The following is a 7500-nucleotide window of genomic DNA, read 5'->3' as shown; positions in this document are numbered from 1 at the left end:
CTTCACAAGGCTGGCAATCGGCTTCCCCGCTGCACGCGTGCGGCGCACAACCGGTGTGACGTGGAAGTGACGGGACACGTTCGTAAACCCATCGCGAACCGAGTACGACGCCCTACCAAGTGCGCCCGCAACCCTGTACAGGGTCACATCTTCACAAGGCTGGCAAGCGGCATTCCGCTGCGCGCGTGCGTCGTCCGAGCAGTTGCGTGATAAACGACCGTGTCGAAAGCCCAAACACCGCCGAGGCCAGTCGCCGCCGCCGCAAGGGCAGCCACGCAGCCTGGCGAGAGGCATCGTCTCGTGTAGCGTCGCCCCCGCCCCAACTGGAGTGGCCCAGTTTTTTGAACGGGACGGGAACTGCGAAGCACTTAGACCGACGGCGGACTACGACGAGAACGCCTTAAGCTTCGCCAACGTTTCGCCAACTCGTGCGGGAGACTTTTTCCGCTTCGCGGCAAGTCGTCGCGCCGTGCTCTCCGCATCAACCGCGTACGCAGCGAACCGCAAACGTCGGGCGCAGCCTCCTCACCTCCCTGCGCTTTGCGCGCGAACGTTCCCTGTTCGCGCGGCAAAGCCTGGAGGAGGCACGGCCCCGCAGCGTGTTCGAGCGCCCGGTCTACGGGACACCCTGCTTACTTCGAGGGCAACAAGCGCAACGCAAGGCTGCGATCTCGCGCACTTTGCGCACGGCTGGAGAAGCTTTGCTGGCCGGCTTTCGCTCCTCGTGTTTACCGTGCGTTAAAGTTGCGCGTCCGTGGCTCTCGCAGCTCTTGCGCGCCCGGTCGCAGAGAGGAGTACGCAACCTCGACCGCACTTTCCCTGCAGGCTTCCTTCCGACTCGAAGTCCTGCGGCGGTCTCAACGAGGTGCCACATCCTCAATGCAGTCGGTCGCCCCCGTTTCGGTTGGGCTCTGGCACGACGGTCGCCACCGTCTCGCCCTTGAGTGGCCGCTGTTGGCGCTCGCTGTGAGGTGTTCAGCGTGCTGTCCGTGTTGCCGACGCGGTCAAAACGAGTCGACGGCTCACGTTCCCTTGTGCGCCGAAGGCTCTCTTGATATGTGATCCGACCCTCAGACAGACGAAGCCAAGGGAAGACCCAAGGCCGCAATGTGCGTTCAAAGAATCAGTGCTCAGTGTGTCCTGCAATTCACACCAAGTCTCGCAGCTGGCTGCGTTCTTCATCGACCCGAGAACCGAGTGATCCACCGCTTAGAGTCGTGAAAAAGTGTTTGTTCAATTCCGTACAGTCAAAACCAAACGTTTCTGGCACTCGGCCAAACAGTGGCCAAGAAGGGCGCTTTTCAGCGCACGCTTGGACTCCAAAACTCTGCCGCGCCTTTTTCGGCTGCCGCAAATCGAGCAAACGGTGTGTTTCGGACGGCGTTTCGCTTTCGCTACTTGCGAGTGCTTTCGTGGTCCACCCCTCTATAAATACTCGGGAGGCGTCGAAGCCGGTTCTCCAAGCCGGACCCGTAGGTATCGTTGTGTGCTCGCTCTCATTGGCCCGCCTAACCAGAAAATGCCTGCGGTACACCCATTTGGATAAGAGTGCACGCAGATGCGGGCCTCGACGGCTACACATTTCCTCGGGCGGCCGCCTCCCGGCCTCCGTGGAGCGCGGGATGCACGGTCCCATCGACAAGCCTCTCCCGTTTTTACCGTGGCGTCGCGGTTCACCACGGCAGGCGGGTCGGTCTCCTCCGCATAAAAAGGGGGACCCCCGCTTTTTGTTCCACGAAATCGCACAAGCTTTTTTCGCATCCACGGTTTGCCACCGCACACCAAAATGCCGATCCGGCTGCCTACTTTAGCCAACAGGTGGAGCCAGGCGCGCCGTACTTGCGCGGCACTTCCCACGTCCACCGAAGTCGGTGCCAAGGACCACTTTCGGCGCCGGAGCCGCGTACGAGCCTACTCGAGGCGGAAGAACGAAGCCAGCAAGGGCCTGGCCGCAAGTGCGTTCAATTGTCGGGACGTCCAAGTCCCTCGTTCTTCCGTGCTTCCTCTTTCGGCAAGTCGTTGCGGCACCTTCCCAAAGCGCGCAGACCCGCTAATCGCGACGAGCGCGACGTGGCCGTGCCGCCTTTCCCTCGGCAGCAAGCAAAACGCCTGGCAACGTCGACGCTCCCCTAACCGCGATCTCGCACCGTGTTTCGTGTGGCGAATTCAAAAGCCGGCCGGCGCTGCTGCAACCATTACGGTCGGTACGCATACGCCGCGGAGGGCGGGACGGTCATCGGAGCGTGCGGTTCCTCCATCGAGTACTGCGCACCTCGGCCGTCGCATCGCCGTGCCATGACCGGCCGCGCGTCAACGCGAACCGGTGCCAGCGAGATCCCTCGCCTGCAAGAACCGACCGGCAGCCTCCGTCACCCGAGGACGCGGAGGCGCTTGCCGCGGACGGCGGGACGGTATGCACTGGTGCACAGCGGACCCGTCACATCGCCAGTTCCTTGACCGACCGCCGACGCTTGTGCCGTTCCTCTCGTACTTGGCAGTCGCCGCGCGATTGTCGGGTCTCGTTCTTGCACGCTCGAACGGTCGGGAGGGCACTCGGCTGGCGTTTCGGGAACGCGCAGCCTCGCCTTCTACCGACGTAACCACGACTCGCCGTTCGCGCTCCGCCGCTCCTGTTTACAGTACTAGGCGGTCCCGCAGCGGTCGGGTCGCGCATTTCGAGCGCTTCGAGCCACGGTGCAGTGGCGGGTCGAAAGCCGACCTATGAGTGCGTTGCGCCGTTTGTACCCGCGTCCGCCACCTGGCCGACCGTCCAAGGTCGCGGTGTTGGCGTCCGCTGGGCGCAACAATTTGTCACGGGGTGCCGCTCCACATTCAGGCAGCCCCGTGGGGAAAAGCCGACCCCGCGTCCAAACGGGGTCAGCGGCAGAAAGTGTCGGGCGCAGACGCAGCTGAGGCGCTCACCCTTCACAATCCGTTAATGATCCTTCCGCAGGTTCACCTACGGAAACCTTGTTACGACTTTTACTTCCTCTAAATGATCAAGTTTGGTCATCTTTCCAACAGACCGGCGCAACCGAAAGGCCGCGCCGGACATCGGTCCGAAGACCTCACTAAATCATTCAATCGGTAGTAGCGACGGGCGGTGTGTACAAAGGGCAGGGACGTAATCAACGCGAGCTTATGACTCGCGCTTACTGGGAATTCCTCGTTCAAGGGGAACAATTGCAAGCCCCTATCCCAATCACGAAAGAAGTTCCACGGGTTACCCAGTCTTTTCAGACAGGGATAAAGACACGCTGCTTCCTTCAGTGTAGCGCGCGTGCGGCCCCGGACATCTAAGGGCATCACAGACCTGTTATTGCTCTGTTTCGTGCGGCTAGGAGCCGCTTGTCCCTCTAAGAAGGTTGTAAGGTGCTGGGAACCCCGCACCTATTTAATAGGCTAGAGTCTCGTTCGTTATCGGAATTAACCAGACAAATCGCTCCACCAACTAAGAACGGCCATGCACCACATCCACCGAATCAAGAAAGAGCTCTCAATCTGTCAATCCTCCCAGTGTCCGGGCCGGGTAAGTTTTCCCGTGTTGAGTCAAATTAAGCCGCAGGCTCCACTCCTGGTGGTGCCCTTCCGTCAATTCCTTTAAGTTTCAGCTTTGCAACCATACTTCCCCCGGAACCCAAATACTTTGGTTTCCCGGAAGCTGCCCGCCGAGTCATTTGAGTAACTCAGGCGGATCGCTGGTTGGCATCGTTTATGGTCAGAACTAGGGCGGTATCTGATCGCCTTCGAACCTCTGACTTTCGTTCTTGATCAATGAAAACATTCTTGGCAAATGCTTTCGCAGTAGTTCGTCTTGCGACGGTCCAAGAATTTCACCTCTAGCGCCGCAATACGAATGCCCCCGTCCGTCCCTCTTAATCATTACCTCGTATTCCAAAAACCAACAGAACAGAAACGAGGTCTTGTTCTATTATTCCATGCAAGTTTATTCAGGCGACTCGCCTGCGTTGAGCACTCTAATTTTTTCAAAGTAAAAGCACCGGCCATCTCGAGGCACACAATGAAGTGCACCAAGAAAGAACCGGCATGATGTTCAGTCCGAGCCGTCGCATCGGGTAGATGCACTACTCGTCTGGAACTGAGATCCAACTACGAGCTTTTTAACCGCAGCAGCTTTAGTATACGCTATTGGAGCTGGAATTACCGCGGCTGCTGGCACCAGACTTGCCCTCCAATTGATCCTCGTTAAAGGATTTAGAGTGTACTCATTTCAATTACGGGGCCTCAAAAGAGTCCCGTATTGTTATTTTTCGTCACTACCTCCCCGTGCCGGGAGTGGGTAATTTGCGCGCCTGCTGCCTTCCTTGGATGTGGTAGCCGTTTCTCAGGCTCCCTCTCCGGAATCGAACCCTGATTCTCCGTTACCCGTAACAACCATGGTAAGCAAGTAACCTACCATCGAAAGTTGATAAGGCAGACACTTGAAAGAAACGTCGCCGGCTCGTGGCCATGCGATCAGCACAAAGTTATCCAGAGTCACCACACAATACGGGCCGAAACCCGATCGATCTTGGTCTAATAAAAGCACCCGTTACCCAAAGGGCTCCAGGCTCACTGCATGTATTAGCTCTAGAATTGCCACAGTTATCCAAGTAGGAAGAAACGATCTAAGGAACCATAACTGATTTAATGAGCCATTCGCGGTTTCGCCTTATTTCGGCATGTACTTAGACATGCATGGCTTAATCTTTGAGACAAGCATATGATTACTGGCAGGATCAACCAGGTAATCGTTCGACTGCGCGTCCGTCCTCGCCTTCGGCGGGCCGGACGCAGTCTGTGTGCGGCGGAGGCCACCTTCAGGCGCCCCAACACGCTTATTTTGCACTCCGAGATGACGGCGTTCGAGCTCGCTACGGCACAACCTTCCCGAAAGACGAGTGGGAGCCGTGCGGCAAGAAGCACGTTCATGCTCGCTCTTTTTCGTTGCATCGACTCGGTCGCGCCGTGCGGGTTGCCCAAGCCCGCTGCACTGTCGGTGGACCGGCCGGAACTAGCAACGGAGCCGAGACTGCAAAGCCGCCAGACGACGGGTCACGCCCGCGTCTTCGGCGCTTTCGCATCTGAATCGCCCGAGGACGACACGGAACACACCTCGATATCGTGGTAAAACGGCACCGTCCGACAACCAGCCCCTAACGCATCAAGCGGATGAGGCTGCAGACGACTGCCGTGGATTCCCCTGGAGCAGACCCGAGGACACGCTTGACGAGGCCGAAGCCCGCCGCATATCAGACACCCGGTCGCTTTCGCGTACGCCGCTCACGAGAACCCCCACATAATAGCAGCGATAAGTACCCAGACCTCCTTGGGCACTAATACGAGCGTACTCGAGAAAATTTCACCGCGGGTGTGCCCCGAAACGTGTGGCACGTTGAGCGTGCCACAAGTCTACGTCGCTCTCAAACCCGCCGAGGTCGTAGAATTTGCGACCCTACTCACGAAATTCCCACCGAGGATACGGCCGCAAACGTACCGCACCTTGGGTAGGCCACGAGTTTGTGCAACACTACGCTGACGGCACAGCACCGAGGTCGTGCGCGCACGCACGGGAAAATTCCGCCGCGGTTTCTGCCGAAAACGTGAGGCACCACGACTCTCCGCAAGTTCGCGTCGACTGCGAAAGACCGAAGTCGTGAACGACGTGTCCGCTACTCGCCGCCGACACGCTGGACACCAAACGTACAACGACTCGACGGCGTCGTAGAGGCCCACGACGCGGTTTTCCTTAACGACGTCTCGGCGTGGCACCGACAGGTTAGAACGGCCGACCAACGTTCCCTGTCCGCCGTTCGGCTCAGTCGAAGGGCTCGGCGACTTCGGCAACGCTGCGAAGCCGCACGGTGACGCACGCCATGTCCCCATTTTTTTTTTTTTTTTTCTTTCTGCGTCTGCCGGGGTGCCCCTATAATAGCAGCGATAAGCACCCAGACCGCCGTGGGTCGCTCGCCCCGGCTGACGTGGTTTTTCGTACTCCTGCGGCGGTCGCCGTCAAGCACGTCCAAATACGCTACTTTCGTGGGCGCATTCACGCTCTTTCGCTTCGCCGGAGTGCCAGCACTCACTCTGCCAAAAACGGCGAACATCCGAGCGGCGGTTCCCACTTTTGCGTCGGCGTCGCAAACCCCGCCCCGGCAGACGAGGTTTGCCGTACTCGTGCGACGGTGGCCGGCGGGCACGTCGAAAGACGCCGATATCGTGCGCGAATTGGCGCACCTTGGCTTCACCGGAGTGCCGCCACTGACTCCTCCAAAAACGGCGAAGATCCGAGCGGCGCTTCCCACTTTCGCATCGGCGTCCCGAACTCCGCCCCGGCTGACGCGGTTTACCGTACTCGTGCGACGGTCGCCGGCGAGCACGTGGAAAGACGCCGATATCGTGCCCGAATCGGCTCCGTTCGGCTTCGCCGGAGTGCCAGCACTGGCTCGGCGAAAGACGACGAACATCCGAGCGACGGTTCTCACTATTGCGTACGCGTCGCAAACCCCGCCCCGGCAGACGCACTTTGCCGTACTCGTGCGACGGTCGCCGGCGAGCACGTAGAAAGACGCCGATATCGTGCCGGAATCGGCCCCGTTTGGCTTCGCCGGAGTGCCAGCACTCACTCGGCCACAAACGGCGAACATCCGAGCGGCGGTTCCCACTTAGCCGTCGGCGTCCCGAACTCCGCCCCGGCAGACGCGGTTGCCGAGCTCGTGCGACTAGCGACCGCGAAGCCGTCTCGCGACGCCGCTTTCGTGCGCGGCTCCCACTGCGACCTGGGTCACCCGAGGTCGACGAGCAAGAAAGAATGTCGAAAAAAAATTTTTTTTTTTTTGCGTCTGCCGGGGTGCCCCTATAATAGCAGCGATAAGCACCCAGACCGCCATGGGTCGCTCGCCCCGGCTGACGTGGTTTTTCGTTTTCCTGCGGTGGTCGTCGTCAAGCACGTCCAAACACGCCACTTTCGTGGGCGCATTCGCGCTCTTTCGCTTCGCCGGAGTGCCAGCACTCACTCTGCCAAAAACGGCGAACATCCTAGTGGCGGTTCCCACTTTTGCGTCGGCGTCGCCAACCCCGCCCCGGCATACGCGGTTTGCCGTACTCGTGCGGCGGTGGCCGGCGGGCACGTCGAAAGACACCGATATCGTGCGCGAGTCGATGCTTCTTGGTCTCGCAGGAGGGCCGCCACTCACTCCTGCAAAAACGGCGAAGATCCGAGCGGCGCTTCCCACTTTTTCGTCGGCATCGCAAACCTCGCCCCGGCAGACGCGCTTTGCCGTACTCGTGCGACGGTCGCCGGCGAGCACGTCGAAATACGCCGATATCGTGCCCGAATCGGCCCCGTTTCGCTTCGCCGGAGTGCCAGCACTCACTCGGCCAAAAACGGCGAACATCCGAGCAGCGGTACCCACTTAGCCGTCGGCATCCCGAACTCCGCGCCGGCTGACGCGGTTGCCGAGCTCGTGCGACTAGCGACCGCGAACGCGTCTCGCGACG

General features: G+C 59.7%; 2 non-coding genes across 2 annotated transcripts; both read right to left on the bottom strand.

Annotated features, from left to right (window-relative positions):
- Nucleotides 1–1064: 1064 nt before the first annotated feature.
- Nucleotides 1065–1217, bottom strand: LOC142794765 (5.8S ribosomal RNA). Its single transcript, XR_012892601.1, has one exon. It is a non-coding gene; the product is annotated as a 5.8S ribosomal RNA (ribosomal RNA).
- Nucleotides 1218–2936: 1719 nt separating this feature from the next.
- LOC142794767 (small subunit ribosomal RNA) lies at nucleotides 2937–4750 on the bottom strand. The gene has a single exon (XR_012892603.1). It is a non-coding gene; the product is annotated as a small subunit ribosomal RNA (ribosomal RNA).
- Nucleotides 4751–7500: the final 2750 nt, after the last annotated feature.

The sequence above is a fragment of the Rhipicephalus microplus genome, unplaced genomic scaffold, assembly GCF_043290135.1.
Source record: "Rhipicephalus microplus isolate Deutch F79 unplaced genomic scaffold, USDA_Rmic scaffold_497, whole genome shotgun sequence".
Lineage (NCBI taxonomy): Eukaryota > Metazoa > Arthropoda > Arachnida > Ixodida > Ixodidae > Rhipicephalus > Rhipicephalus microplus.
Note: the sequence above shows the minus strand (reverse complement) of the source record. Positions and strands in the feature narration are given on the sequence as shown.